General features: G+C 42.0%; 1 protein-coding gene across 2 annotated transcripts in view; it reads right to left on the bottom strand.

Moving 5' to 3' along the window:
• IL1R1 (interleukin 1 receptor type 1) overlaps positions 1 to 14,824 on the bottom strand; it is a 138,635-nt gene that overhangs the window by 94,172 nt on the left and 29,639 nt on the right. Inside the window, exon 1 of one of the 2 annotated variants that reach the window (XM_070798378.1) lies at positions 1,005 to 1,145. The exons of the other annotated variant lie outside the window; for it this stretch is intronic. The gene's annotated coding sequence lies outside the window, so the exon portion shown is untranslated. Of the gene's footprint in view, positions 1 to 1,004; positions 1,146 to 14,824 lie in introns of those variants that run through there. 2 annotated transcript variants of the gene reach the window in all.

The following is a 14,824-nucleotide window of genomic DNA, read 5'->3' as shown; positions in this document are numbered from 1 at the left end:
AGCAAATTCAAGATTAAAAAGCAAAGCTGAAATCTGAAATCAAAAAAGAAGAAAAAAAAATTACCAAGTGAGCATTAGCCAAAAGAACCAGAGAGTATGGAAGTGGATGTTGATAACATTCCTGGGGGGTCATGAATGCAGACGAGAGAGGGCTACAGGGGCCTCCCCAGTGATTCCGTGGTTAAGAACCTGCCTTGCAATGCAGGGGACATGGGTTTGATTCCTGGTCAGGGAACTAAGAACCCACAGACTGCCAGCAACTAAACCTGCAAGTCGTAACTTTGGAAGCCCACGTGCTTTAGAGCCCACGTGCCACACCTGCTGAGCCCATGTACCACAGCTAGAGAGTCTGCGCTCTACAACGAACATCTCGCACACCACAACTAAGACCCAATGCACCCAAATAAATAAATATTAGAACAAAATGAGAGAGAGAGGGAGCCACAAACCTGAGCCAGAGGTTGGGAAGGGAACTGGGAGCTGCAGAGCAAGTTCTTACAACATAAAGGCACTCTCACCACATGATGGGAGATGCAGACTTAAAATCTGAATTCACGGAGTGAGTGAATCAGGACCCCGAAGACCCCATGAAGATGGAACCAGAGGCCAAATCTAACAATATAAAATGTTATAGAGACAAATCTAAAGTCCTGTTCTTACTTCCCAAACCTAATTTCGTAAGTACAGGACAAGACACACAAAAAGCAAAATCATGGGTGGCAGACAAAACCAGACAGATGTCGGGGTCCTGGTCGACTGAGCCCTTAGTTCAGTGGACCCTTTATTTTTTTAAGTTCAGTTAACCCTTGGTTGACTGAACCCTTAGAACATCTTTGAACCCTTCATGTGATGGGAGAAACAAGCTCAGCTGCCCTGGTGGAAGCTTAACTTCTAATACAAGGGAGGGTGGTCACTCTTTGTGCCCCAGACCCTAACACAGAGACGGAACTAAGACAATGGAACAGAACTTTCTGGAGGCCTGTCTAAGACCCAATGCAACGTACCATCTACTTTGTAACAACAGAACTCTCCGCAATGAAATGAGTCAATCCACAGAGGGTGTGCTGCCCCATCCCGGAAGTGCTCAAGCAGAGGCACCTGTGTGGTCAGGAGCATCTCACAGGAGCCACTCGGTCACCGCTACTTGGCCGTCTGATTTTACATTCAGCTTGTGGGTTGTTCCCTGTGGTTTTGTTTTGCTCTCGTGGCAAATCAGCATGCTGAGCCGGGCATTTTCTCATCATTCACATGTTGAAATAGGAAACCAGGGCCAGCAGGGACAAATCCCAAACTAGAATTCAGATCTGGAGACCTTAAAACCTTTCCTGGTTACTCTCTCCCAATGCCTGGTTATAATTTCTGTGCTTTTTTGGACACAGTTTTCAGTTCTTCCAGTGAATGAGGAAGTCACTGCTTTTAACAAGGTAAGGTGAAATATTTACCATGTGTCAAGTTCTAAATATGAGTCACAGCCCAGCAAATGTGCCCAACTAATCGTACCATTAAATTTTACGAGAAAACACTGTCTTCGGTTGTTCTTTGACACAAGTTAACTAGTGTCATAAGTGTGTAGGAAGGTTCAGTCATTCCAATTAGTACAGATTTTTAAAACATTTTGTTATTAAAAAAATATAACCATGATACAGAAAATAATAAGGAAAAAAGCGAAGACTCAACATTCCTCCTGATGTTGCTACCAAATTCTCATCACTGTTAGTTAACATTTTGGAATATTCCCATCTACTCCTTTTTTCTTCTAGGCACATATATCTTTGTAATCTCTTTTAATATTATATCACAAGTGGTTTTATGTTATTACCTGACTTTCATAACTATTGTTTTTAGTGCCACATACTGCATGTCACCTCTTATTCTGACACTTTGCCCCTTTTCCACAATCTTGATGGTGTCTATGGTTTTCACTTTACATTCAAGAAGAAAGAAGATTTTATCCACACATTTTGTTTTAAAAGTCTGGATGAGGGGGTGAGGGGGGAGGGATAAATTAAGAATTTGGGATTAACATATACACAGTCATATATAAAATAGATCATCAAAAGGACCTGCTGCTGCTTCTGCTGCTAAGTCGCTTCAGTCGTGTCCGACTCTGTGCGACCCCATAGACGGAAGCCCACCAGGCTCCCCCATCCCTGGGATTCTCCAGGCAAGAACACTGGAGTGGGTTGTCATTTCCTTCTCCAATGCATGAAAGTGTAAAGTTAAAGTGAAGTTGCTCAGTCATGTCCGACTCTTGGCGACCGCATGGACTGCAGCCCACCAGGCTCCTCTGTCCATGGGATTTTCCAGGCAAGAGTACTGGAGTAGGGTGCCATTGCCTTCTCCGTCAAAAGGACCTACTACATAGCAAAGGGAGCTCTACTCAATATTTTGTGATAACCTATAAGGGAAAAGACTGTGAAAAGGAATATATATGTATATATGTATAAATGCATCATTTTGTGGTACACTTGAAATTAACACATTATAAATAAATTATACTTCAGTAAAAAAATCATTTAAAAAATAGATAAACAAGGACCTACTGTATAATAACATGGAACTTGACTCAATATCTTGTAATAATCTATAAGGGAAAATATTCTGAAAAAGAGTATATATATACACATGTATATATGTATACACACACACATACATACATACATGTATTAACTGAATCACTTTGCTATACATTTGAAACTAACAGAACATTGTAAATTAACTATACTTCAATAAAAAGAGAGGAAATTAAAAAATAAAAGTCCAAGTAGCATCTCCATGGCACTCACAGTGGTTATTTGGAAAGGAAAGCATTGTAATAATACAGGCTTGATTTCATATTTATGTTTTTCTGGTGTGCTATAGATATTTTACTAAAAGTCTGCATATTTCCTTGTAGAAACTTTAAAAATCTGTAGACTATGACGTTACAGACTCAGTGACTACAAATGGAACACTTACGCACCCCTAACCCTTCTGTAGCTGCCACTGAAAATGTCCACAAGCACCGCAGCATACAGTGCAAGGAAAACAACAGAACACGCGGACTGCTTTAAATATAACAGCCATCGTCATCAAATGCACTAGGAGGTGTGCGCGCGTGTGTGAGGCCAGAAAGCATCATTTCCCGAGCTTGCTTGCCTGTGCCTGTCAGTTGTGTCCGACTCTTGGCAACCCCATGGACTGTAGCCTGCCAGGCTCCTCTGTCCATGGAATTCACCAGGCAAGAATCCTAGAGTGGGTTGCTATTTCCTACCCCAAGGGATCTTCCCAACTCAGGGATAGAACCCAGGTCTCCTGCATTGCAGGCAGATCCTGCACCACCAGGGAAGCCCTTTCCATGCTTATTAGACCTATATCCTCCTAGATAAAGATTTCAGGAGCAAAAAAACATTAATTTTCCAGCTTACTGCAAATATGGTTTCAATTATAGAAATCATAAAACGGTCTAAACATAGCTATAAGCTAACAAAAAGCTTGCGAGTCTACTCAGTTTTTAACTCAGTACCGAATCCTGTTCTTCTAGAAGCAGTGCTCCTTAGAAGTCAGTTCATAATTATCTTTTTTTTCTTTTTTCTTGTCTAATTTTTTATTTTATGAAAGTATGATAACATTTACAGGAGACTTAGAAAATACAGAACAAGGTTATATATTGTTTCACTACATCAATTCATAATTACTATTGTACAGCAGAAATTAACACATTGTAAAGCAATTATCCTCCAATTTAAAGAAAGAAAAGCAAAAAAAAAAATACTTTAAACAATGTAAATGACATGTGAACAGCTGTAAACACAATATAAATATAAATAGCTATGTAAATAGTTTCCAGGATATAGCAAATTCAAATTTTCCTTTTTGGGAAAAACAAAGTCAGTCAATCTCCTAACTATCCCCAGCCCCCTCACTGTTGAGGAATCCTTACTATTAATAATCATGTTCTCGAAAGCGATGCTTCCTTTTCAGTTTTTCTTTCGGACACCCTTGCATCAGCTTCTCTAAAAAATCCGAGTGCTTATTGTCTAAGGGGTGGTTCTGCACAGCTATTCTCACCATATTCTCCACTTTGTATCACCAAGAGAGGAGAGGAAAGGCCGTTACTGGAGAGAAGAATCTGGGGTCTGAGTCTGACACCAATGGCCATGTGCTGTCCACAGGGCTCCTTTCCCCACAACCACTGCCCTGTGTTAAGGCAAGTACGGGGTGAAATGACCCATAAGAGGTTCTGAGAAATTCAGAGACTATGATTCATTTACTTCTCAGTCTATGCTTAGGATGTGAGCTCACTGCTGAGGCTCAGCTCTCCCTTTGACCAGCTGTGTGGCCCTGAGCAAGTTTTCTAACCTGTCTGTTTCTTGGTTTTACATCTATAAAACAGCAACGATATTTGTATGTTCTTCATTGCACTATGGAGCATTTAGAGTGAAGTCATGTACACACTGCTATATTTAGGACAGATAGCCAACAAGGACCTACTGTATAACACATACATGGAACTCTGCTCAATATTATGCACCAGTCTGGATGGGAGGGGGATTTAGGGGAGGATCAGTTCATTCGCTCAGTCATGTCTGACTCTTTGCGACCCCATGGACTGCAGCACACCAGGCTTCCCTGTCTGTCACCAATCCCCAGGCCTGCTCAAACTCATGTCCATCGAGTCGGTGATGCCATCCAACCATCTCATCCTCTGTCATCCCCTTCTCCTCCCACCCTCAATCTTTCCCAGCATCAGGGCCTTTCCCAAGGAGTCAGCTCTTCGCATCAGGTGGCCATAGTATTGGAGTTTCAGTTTCAGCATCAGTCCTTCCAATGAATACTCAGGACTGATTTCCTTTAGGGTGGACTGGTTTGATATCCTTGCTGTTCAAGGAAATCTCAAGAGTCTTCTCCAATACCACAGTTCAAAAGGATCAATCCTTCTTTATTATCAGGCTTCCTTATGGCCCAACTCTCACAACCATACATGACTACCGGAAAAACCATAGCTTTGACTAGACAGACTTTTGTCAGCAAAGTGACGTCTCTGCTTTTTAATACGCTATCTAGGTTGGTCATAGCTTTTCTTCCAAGGAGCAAGCATCTTTTAATTTCATGAATGTATAAGTGTGGCTGAGTCCCTTTGCTGTTCACCTGAAACCACCACAACATTGTTAATCGGCTATACCCCAGTACAAAATGTTTTTGGTGTTAAAAATAAAATATCCCAAAGGAGTGAGATAATACATGTAAAGCACTTAGAATAGTAGCTGGTGCATGCAATTATTTAGTTATTTGTAATTTTCTTTGTTCTTTATTTAAAAAACAATGTGCCACAGAAATAAAATGAAAACAAAATTTTCCTTCAGGAGCATCTGACTCAGTGAACCATCTCCATCTACTCTGTAGCCCTTTCTTTCTGTCTCTCTGAGCCCTTCTGTATTCTGCATCCTCATTCTCTTCCTAACTTCTAGCTACCAAGACTCCCAGGAATCACAGCTGCCAAGCCAAGTCAGGCTCTTCGTCCACCTCTTTGCCTCAACCCTCCCCGCTCTGGGAGGATCAGTGTGACTCTATGATCAGCTGAGCTCTGCCCTAGCTTGATCAAGTTTACCCACCCACAGAGTACTTCCCCTGCGGTTGTTCAGCACTTCCCTATCGCAAACTTGTATCAAATACTGAATTGGTCTAAGAATACAGATTTAAAAACTCCACTTTCAGGAACCCTACAGTCAAAGACAGTAGGATGTGGGCCAGAGGGCTGTCCTGAGGATGTTCAGTTCAGTCGCTCAATCGTGTCCAACTCTTTGCGACCCCATGAACTGCAGCACACCAGGCCTCCCTGTCCATCACCAACTCCTGGAGTTTACTCAAACTCACGTCCATTGAGTCAGTGACGCCATTCAACCATCTCATCCTTTGTCGTCCCCTTCTCCTCCTGCCCTCAATCTTTCCCAGCATCAGGGTCTTTTCAAATGAGTCGGTTCTTCGCATCAGGTGGCCAAAGTATTGGAGTTTCAGCTTCAGTATCAGTCCTTCCAATGAATATTCAGGACTGATTTCCTTTCAGATGGACTGGTTGGACCTTCTTGCAGTCCAAGGGACTCTCAAGAGTCTTCTCCAACACCACAGTTCCAAAACATTAATTCTTCAACATTCAGCTTTCTTTATGGTCCAACTCTCACATTTATACATGACTACTGGAAAAACCATAGCCTTGACTAGATGGACCTTTGTTGACAAAATAATGTCTCTGCTTTTTAATATGCTGTCTAGGTTGGTTATAACTTTCCTTCCAAGGAGTAAACTGGTTGTCTCAGTCTTGTCTCTAGGTGATGGCTGACAAAGAATTGGCATCTCCCATGAAAACATGTGCCCTCTGACACAGCTTTGTAGTGAGTTAGAGCCTGATTTTACACACTTTTATATGCTTTGAAAAGGCATAAGGCAATTTTAGCAGTCCTAAGTCTCTTGGCTGAAGAAATTAAATAATCTCTGGAGGAAGACACTAGAAACAAGCCTCAAAAAACTTTCACTGATAGATGTCAAACAAACATGACTTCACAACCGAAAATCTAAACATAAAAGTACATAAGCTTTTAAGCATTGACAGAAGAAAAAGAAGAACCAGGCTGACAAAAGGAGAGAAAAACCTTAAACTATTGAATGATCAGACATGGAATATAAAACAAATATATTTATATATGGCCTTTCCTGGTGGTTCAGATGGTAAGGAATCTGCCTGCAATGAAGGAGATGCAGGTTCAATCCCTGGGTTGAAAAGATCCTCTGGAGGAAGAAATGGCAACCCCCTCCAATATTCTTGCCTGGAGAATCCCATGGACAGAGGAGCCTGGTGGGCTACAGTCCATGGGGTCACAAAGAGTGAGACATGACTGAGCAACTGACACTTTCACTTTCATATATACGTGTGTGTGTGTGTGTGTTTTAAAAACTGAAAGAGAAACAAAACATAGTAAGGGGCAAAAGAATATAAAAAATAGGCAGACTAAAAGAAGACACATGTACTATTTAATAAAACTGATTCTGAAATGAGGCTGTAAGTTTAGAACAAATTTCAAATTATTGGTATCAGACACAGACCCTATTTTCTTACTACAATGCAATTAAAGTGAGAATAACAAAGACACACATATTTGGAAATGTAAACACACACTGCTACCTAACTTATGGTAATAGCAGAAATTATAATATACTTAAAATTAAATCACACTTTTTCAAAACTACATATCAAAACTAACAGTATAAAGGGGCAATTTTTTACTTTAAGATTATATATTTGAAAAAAGGTTCAAAGTAGTAAACTCAAGCTGCCAGGTTTCTTTGTCCATGGAATTCTCCAGGCAAAAATACTGGAGTGTGTAGCCATTCCCTTCTTCAGGGGATCTTCTTGACCCAGAGATCGAACCTGGGTCTCCTGCATTGCAGGCAGATTCTTTACTATCTGAAACACCAGGGAAGCCCCAAAATAACTTTTAAAGAATATTGAAAAAGAAAATCAGATCAGGGCACTTGAATAAAGCAGACACCTAAACTTATTCTAAAGCCCCTGTAATTAAAGAAGGTATGAGGGTACACAAACCAGGAACAGAATAAAGGGCTCAAAAGGAAGCCCACACTGGGATGACAAGGCAGGGACAATTCATACTCATTAAACACGTACATTCTCCCCAGTTTCACGACCTCCCTTGTGGTATGGCGGGGGCCAACTAACTAGCTCTGGACAAGTAGCTGTGAGCACAACTGACCTGTTGAAGAGTACAGGTTTTTCAGCTTAAGTCCTTTATTCTTCCCTGGTGGCTCAGAGGCTAAAACGTTTGCCTGCAATGTGGGAGACCCGGGTTCGATCCCTGGGTCAGGAAGATCCCCTGGAGAAGGAAATGGCAACCCTCTCCAGGACTCTTGCCTGGAGAATCCCATGGACAGAGGAGCCTGGTGGGCTACAGTCCACGGTGTCGCAAAGAGTCGGACACAACTGAGCGATTTCACTCACTCACTTTATACGGTACCTTTATTCCATTATAAACCTAAAGTATTTTGCAATTTAAAAATGAAAACTCATCAGTGTCCCTCTCTTGTCTTCTTGCTTTTGTGCTCAGTCACTAAGTCGTGTCTGACTCTTGGCAACCGCATGGACTGTAGCCTTCCAGGCTCCTCTGTCTGTGGAATTTTCTTGCTTTCAAAGGAAAAGAAAACTCTGTTGTAGTGAAACATCATCAGATAAAACAGAATTTATAAAAAAGTGGAGTTTTTCTCCCTAATGGAGAAGTTGGCTTCCTTTCCTTTAACCTTTTTTTTTTTTAATATTGATTCATTTGGCTGTGTCAGGTCTTAGTTATAGCATGTAGGATCTTCGTTTCCGCCCAAGGGATCTCCAGTTGTGGCTCCTGAGTTCAGTTGCTCCAAGGCATGGAGGATCTTATTTTCCCAACCAGGGATCAAGCCTACATCCCATGCATCGCAAGGTGGATTCCTACTGGACCCCAAGGAAATCCCCTCTTCCGTTATCATCACTGTAACCTCTTTTTACAACCGAGGTCAGGTTGGGTGCTTTTCCCCCATGATCACTATAAAAAATGGCATCATCACTACCACTGTCCAAGAATTGTGCCTAGGTGACTATCAGAAAAAGTCTTGGTTCATGAGGCAACATTACGAAGGGGTACTGCAGGGGAAGGAGAGTATAGAGTTCAAAGGTTAAACTCTTGAGAAAATTCGAAGTGGAAAATTCTTTAAGTTTTGACATATATATATAAGCCTGTAAGATCATCACCACAATCAAGAGAATGAATATATACATCACCTCTAAGATTTTCACACACCCGTTTGTAATTCACCCCCCATTGTTCATACATATGGACCTTTATTTTTAATATTCTGTTCTATTCCACTAACCTATTTGTGTATGTGTTCAGTTCAGTTGCTCAGTCATGCCTGACTCTCTGAGACCCCATGGACTGCAGCACGCCAGGCCTCCCTGTCCATCACCAACTCCCAGAGTTTACTCAAACTCATGCCCATTGATGCCATCCAACCATCTCATTCTCTATCGTCTCCTTCTCCTCCTGCCTTCAATCTTTCCCAGCATCAGGGTCTTTTCCAGTGAGTCAGTTCTTCCCATCAGGTGGCCAAAATATTGGAGTTTCAGCTTCAGCATCAGTCCTTCCAATGAATATCCAGGACTGATTTCCTTTAGGATAGACTGGTTGGATCTCTTTGCTGTCCAAGGGACTCTCAAGAGTCTTTTTCAACACCACAGTTCAAAAGCATCAATTTTTTGGTGCTCAGCTTTCTTTATGGTCCAACTCTCACATTCATGACTACTGGAAAAACCATAGCTTTGACTAGATGGACCTTTGTTGGCAAAGTAATGTCTCTGCTTTTTAATATGCTGTCTAGGTTGGTTATAACTTTTCTTCCAAGGAACAAGAGTCTTTTAATTTCATGGCTGCAGTCACCATCTGCAGTGATTTTGGAGCCCAAAAAAATAAAGTCTCTCACTGTTTCCATTGTTTCCCCATCTATTTTCCATGAAGTGATGGGACCAGACGCCATGATCTTAGTCTTCTGAACTAAGGCTGTATATTGTCACCCTGCTTATTTAACTTATATGCAGAGTACATCATGAGAAACACTGGCCTGGAAGAAGCACAAGCTGGAATCAAGATTGCTGGGAGAGATGTCAATAACCTCAGATATGCAGATGACACCACCCTTATGGCAGAAAGCGAAGAGGAACTAAACAGCCTCTTGATGAAAGTATATGTATTGGTGCGTATGTTACTGTGTGTGCATCAGAGAACTGTCTGTTGTCACTTCACAAGATAAAATATTTATCCTAGGAAATAGACTTCTACATAGTTCCACTGCTGGGCTTGTAGATTAATTTTTAGGAAATCAATCAAGTATAAAAGTGTCATCTTTATCATTCTAAGCATAAATGTAGCATCCCCTCACACACAGACACAACATCCCATGTTCATGGGCCAAGTCGTATATTCTCAGCTCTGACATAGGAAATAGCAACTCACTCCAGTATTCTGGCCTGGAAAATCCCATGGACAGAGGAACCTGGTGGGCTACAGTCCATGGAGTTGCAAAGAATCAAACACGATTGAGTGCCTGCACACACGTGCGCGCACACACACACACGCACACACTGAAATAGTAATGCACATTGTCATTTCCTAATTCAATATCTGACAACACAGAACTTTCTCTTTTTCACTTTTTGAAAAATTATTTTATTTTTTGTATTAAAGGAAAGTTGATGTACAGTGTTGTATTGGTTTCAGGTGTATAGAAGAGAGTCCAATTATTAACATATACATATATATTTTCGTTGTTGTTCAGCCACTAAGTTGTGTCTGACTCTTTGTGACCCCTTGGACCACAGCACATCAGGCTCCCCTGTCTTTTCATTGTGTTCTGGAGTTTGTTCAGATTCACGTCCATTGAGTCAGTGATGCTACTGACCATCTCATCCTCTACGTGCTGTGCTCAGTTGCTCAGCTGTGTCTGACTCTTTGTGACCCCATGGACTGTAGCCTGCCAGGCTCCTCTGGGGATTCTCCAGGCAAGAGAACTTGGACTTCAGTTTGCTCTTCTGCCCTCTCATCCACTCTGAGGCACAGGTAAGCCCCACCTCTGACGAACAAGAGCTCTGCTTCTAGAGGAACTAGTGTTACAAAAATGCTTCCCTGTGCTCTGTTCTCTGAGTTCATATGTTGTGTCCAAAGTAGAATTTTCAGTGTTATTTTTGGCATGGGCCACAGTATTATTTATCTCATGAATGAGGAAGATTAAAAAAAAAAAAAAAAACTGGTTTAAGGAACCCTGAGAAACACAGGCTTATATAACCAGCTGGGGAAATGAAGATCAAGACAAGACTAGCAAGAATGGCTTCTTCTGGGGAAGATGTACTATACAAAACACAAGCTAGGTGTTGCTGTGACTGCTGGATAAATACAAATAAATTTAAGAAGCTTACTTTTAAAAAACATCAGAGACCTGTGAAAGCAATAAGGAGCAGGAAGACATTTTTTAGAAAAGAGAGAACAATTGCATTACGAACTTATAATCATCAGCTATTTTTTTCTCTGATATTAACCAATCCTGACTGCAAGCCGAGAACAGAGCTTGGCTCAAATGTAGGATGTGCCTGGAAAAAGAGAAACCAGTGAAGTTTTTCATAGTCATGTGGGGCAACTCTGACAGCTTAGGAACTCGAGGTCTCCCAAATGCATGAAAGTGAAAGTTGTGCAGTCGTGTCTGACTCTTCGCAACCCCATAACTGTACAGTCCATGGAATTCTCTAGGCCAGAATACTGGAGTGGGTAGCCATTCCCTTCTCCAGGGGGATCTTCCCAACTCCGGGATCGAACCCAGGTCTCCCACATTGCAGGTGGATTCTTTACCAGCTGAGCCACCAGGGAAGCCCATACACATGACAGGTTGCAAAATAAGACATTTGCTGAGGCCTGGGTAGGATAGGTAGCTGGTGAAGAAGGCTGAAAAGCTTTTCAAATGCCGAAAGAGATCTCCTGAAGTCTTGAAGCAATCGCAAGTCAAAACCTCCGCAGCAGACAGGGCCTGTCTCATGCCCATAGCCTTTTCTTCCCCTCAAGATCAGATTTTTCATCTCTGGGCACCGGACACTGGAGAGCGGGGTTGTGAGTCTGAGGAGCATGCCTGGATCTCTCACAATTTTTCAGAACTAGAGAAACAAGACAGTAACAAGGCTGTCTACAAAAAGCCCAGAAAAGTCTCAGTAATGACACAGGGGCACACCAGCGTCCAGCTAGTCTTCAAAACTGCCAGTCTGATGGGACTGAGTTTAAACATCTCATGTGCTTGAAGAATAACAGGGACACGCTTGACACATAATAACATCATCTGAGCCTCTTTTGCACATTATCTGGCAAAAGTAAAAACTTTCTGGGATTTCCCTGGTTGTCCAGTGGTTAAGAACCTGCCTGTCAATTCAGGGGACATGGCTTCTATCCGTGGTCCAGGAAGCTCTCATGTGCCAAAAGCCAACTAACTCATGTGCCACACTAGAGACATCCTTGCACTGCAACTGGAGGAACCTCCCTGAGCACCATACCCAGAGAAAGCCTACACACTGCAGTGAAGACCCAGTGCAGCCAAAAAAACTAAAAACTTACTGAGGAGGCGAGAGAACAATAGTCAAGGGGGGCGGGAAGCAGTGTTCTTTCCTACAAAAGAATCATTTCAACAATCAAATGGAAAAATTAAAGCCAGACCTCGAAACACCATCTAACACCATATGTAAAAATCAATAGTAGGTAAACTGCTGATCTAAATGTGAAAGGTAAAACAGCAAAGGGTTTTAAGGAAAACATAGAAGGAAGTCCTCATGACTTGGGAGTAGACAAAGATTTATTCAACAGAACAGAAAATAATTCCAACCAAAAGTGAAGCAATATTGATAGGTCAAGACTGTTCATCCAAAGACACTATTGGGAGAGTAAAAATCCAATCCACAGAGTTGAAGGAGAAATTTGCAATTGACATATCTGACAAAGTATTCTTATCTAGAACATACTAAAAACTCCTGCAGGTCAATAAGAAAAATACAAATGACGCAATAGAAATATGAGGGCTTCCTTGATGGCTCAATGGTAAAGAATCCACCTGCCAGTGCAGTAGACACAGGTTCCACCCCGGGTCTGGGAAGATCCCATGTGCCGAGGGGCCTGTGCCCCACAACTACTGAAGCCCCACGTCCTAGAGTCTGTGCTCCACAGCCAGAGAAGCCACCGCGATGGGAAGCCCACACGCCGCAAGTAAAGAGTGGCGCTCCCGCTTGACGCAACAGAGAAAAGCCCACAGAGCAACAAATAGGGCACAGCCAAAAATAAATAATTAAAAAAATAGAAATATGAACAAAAGACTGAAGAGAGATTTACCAAAAGAGAATATTCAAATAGATATTTTTTTTAATGTTCAACTTTATTAGCCATCTGGGAAACTCAGTTTAAGCCAGAATGAGATACCAGGACACATCTACCAAAATGATGAAAAAGAAAGAAAATACCAGAATACAGGAAAACAGAGAAAATTATTGTAAAAATCTCAATAAATGGAGTTCTCCAACATTCCTGCTGGGAGTACATATGAGTAAAATAGATTTAAGAAACTGTGAGGCAATATTTACTATTATCTAGCATCTTGCCTCGCAAATCCCATGGAGAGAGCAGCCTGGTAGGCGGCAGTCCATGGGGTTACTAGGAGTCAGACACGACTGAGAGACTTCATTTTCACTTTTCGTTTCATGCATTGGAGAAGGAAATGGCAACCCACTCCAGTGTTCTTGCCTGGAGAATCCCAGGGACGGGGAAGCCTGGTGGGCTGCCGTCTATGGGGTCGCACAGAGTCGGACAGGACTAACGCAACTTAGCAGCAGCAGCAGCATCACTGATTCAATGGACATGAACCTGGGAACATTCCAGGAGATAGTGAGGGACAGGGAGGCCTAGCTTGCTGCAGTTCTTGGGGTCACAAAGAGTTGGAAACTACTTAGCAACTAAACAATAGCAACAACCACCCAGAAACATGTGCATATCCTCCAATCCAGGAATTTCATTCCCGGGCTTACAACCAACAGAAAAGTGTAGAAATGTCCATTAAAAGACAAAATATTCATAGCAGTTCTATATATAACAGCCAAAAACTAGAAACTACCTGGGTCCATCTGCAGTATATAGGATAAATAAATTATAGCATATTTCCATTTTTTTTTCTCATCTCTTGTGTTGTTGGAAGAGGGTGTTGGCTATGACCAGTGCATTCTTTTTTTTTTTTTTTCCTTTATTTCTCATGTGTTCCCCATCCTGAACCCTCCTCCCTCCTCCCTCCCCATACCATCCCTCTGGGTCGTCCCAGTGCACCAGCCCCAAGCATCCAGCATCGTGCATTGAACCTGGACTGGCATCTCGTTTCATACATGACATTTCACATGTTTCAATGCCATTCTCCCAAATCTTCCCACCCTCTCTCTCTCCCACAGAGTCCATAAGCCTGTTCTATACATCAGTGTCTCTTTTGCTGTCTCGTATACAGGGTTATCGTTACCATCTTTCTAAATTCCATATATATGCGTTAGTATACTGTATTGGTGTTTTTCCTTCTGGCTTACTTCACTCTGTATAATAGGCTCCAGTTTCATCCACCTCATTAGACCTGATTCAAATGTATTCTTTTTAATGGCTGAGTAGTACTCCATTGTGTATATGTACCACAGCTTTCTTATCCATTCATCTGCTGATGGACATCTAGGTTGCTTCCATGTCCTGGCTATTATAAACAGTGCTGCGATGAACATTGGGGTACACGTGTCTCTTTCCCTTCTGGTTTCCAAAACTTGATTTTGTGAAGACTCACTGAGTTGTCAGTGGTAAGTTTACTTTTCTACAACATCAAAGGGATGTATTTAATTCAATCGGGCTTCACTTAGCTGGGCTTTTCAGCTCAAGTTTTTACACAGCCTTTCCCATTTGAGCCTCATGTTACAACAGCTAAATCTTAGTTTTGCCAACAAGGAAACTGAGATTTACAGTCTCAAGGAGACCTTGACCAAGGCCACAGAGCTAAGTAGCAAGGTCAAAACAAAATATTCATATATATGTGTATGCGTACATAGTCAATTCAGTCATGTCCAACTCTTTGTGAACCTATGGACTGTAGCCTGCCAGGCTCCTCTGTCCATGGGATTCTTCAGGCAAGAATACTGGAGTGGGTTGGCATTTCCTTCTCCAGGGGATCTTCCCAACCCAGAGATTGAACCTGGGTCTCCTGCATTGCA

This window comes from Bos indicus, chromosome 11 (assembly GCF_029378745.1).
Source record: "Bos indicus isolate NIAB-ARS_2022 breed Sahiwal x Tharparkar chromosome 11, NIAB-ARS_B.indTharparkar_mat_pri_1.0, whole genome shotgun sequence".
Classification (NCBI taxonomy): Eukaryota; Metazoa; Chordata; class Mammalia; order Artiodactyla; family Bovidae; genus Bos; species Bos indicus.
This window is presented reverse-complemented; position numbering and strand designations above follow the sequence as displayed.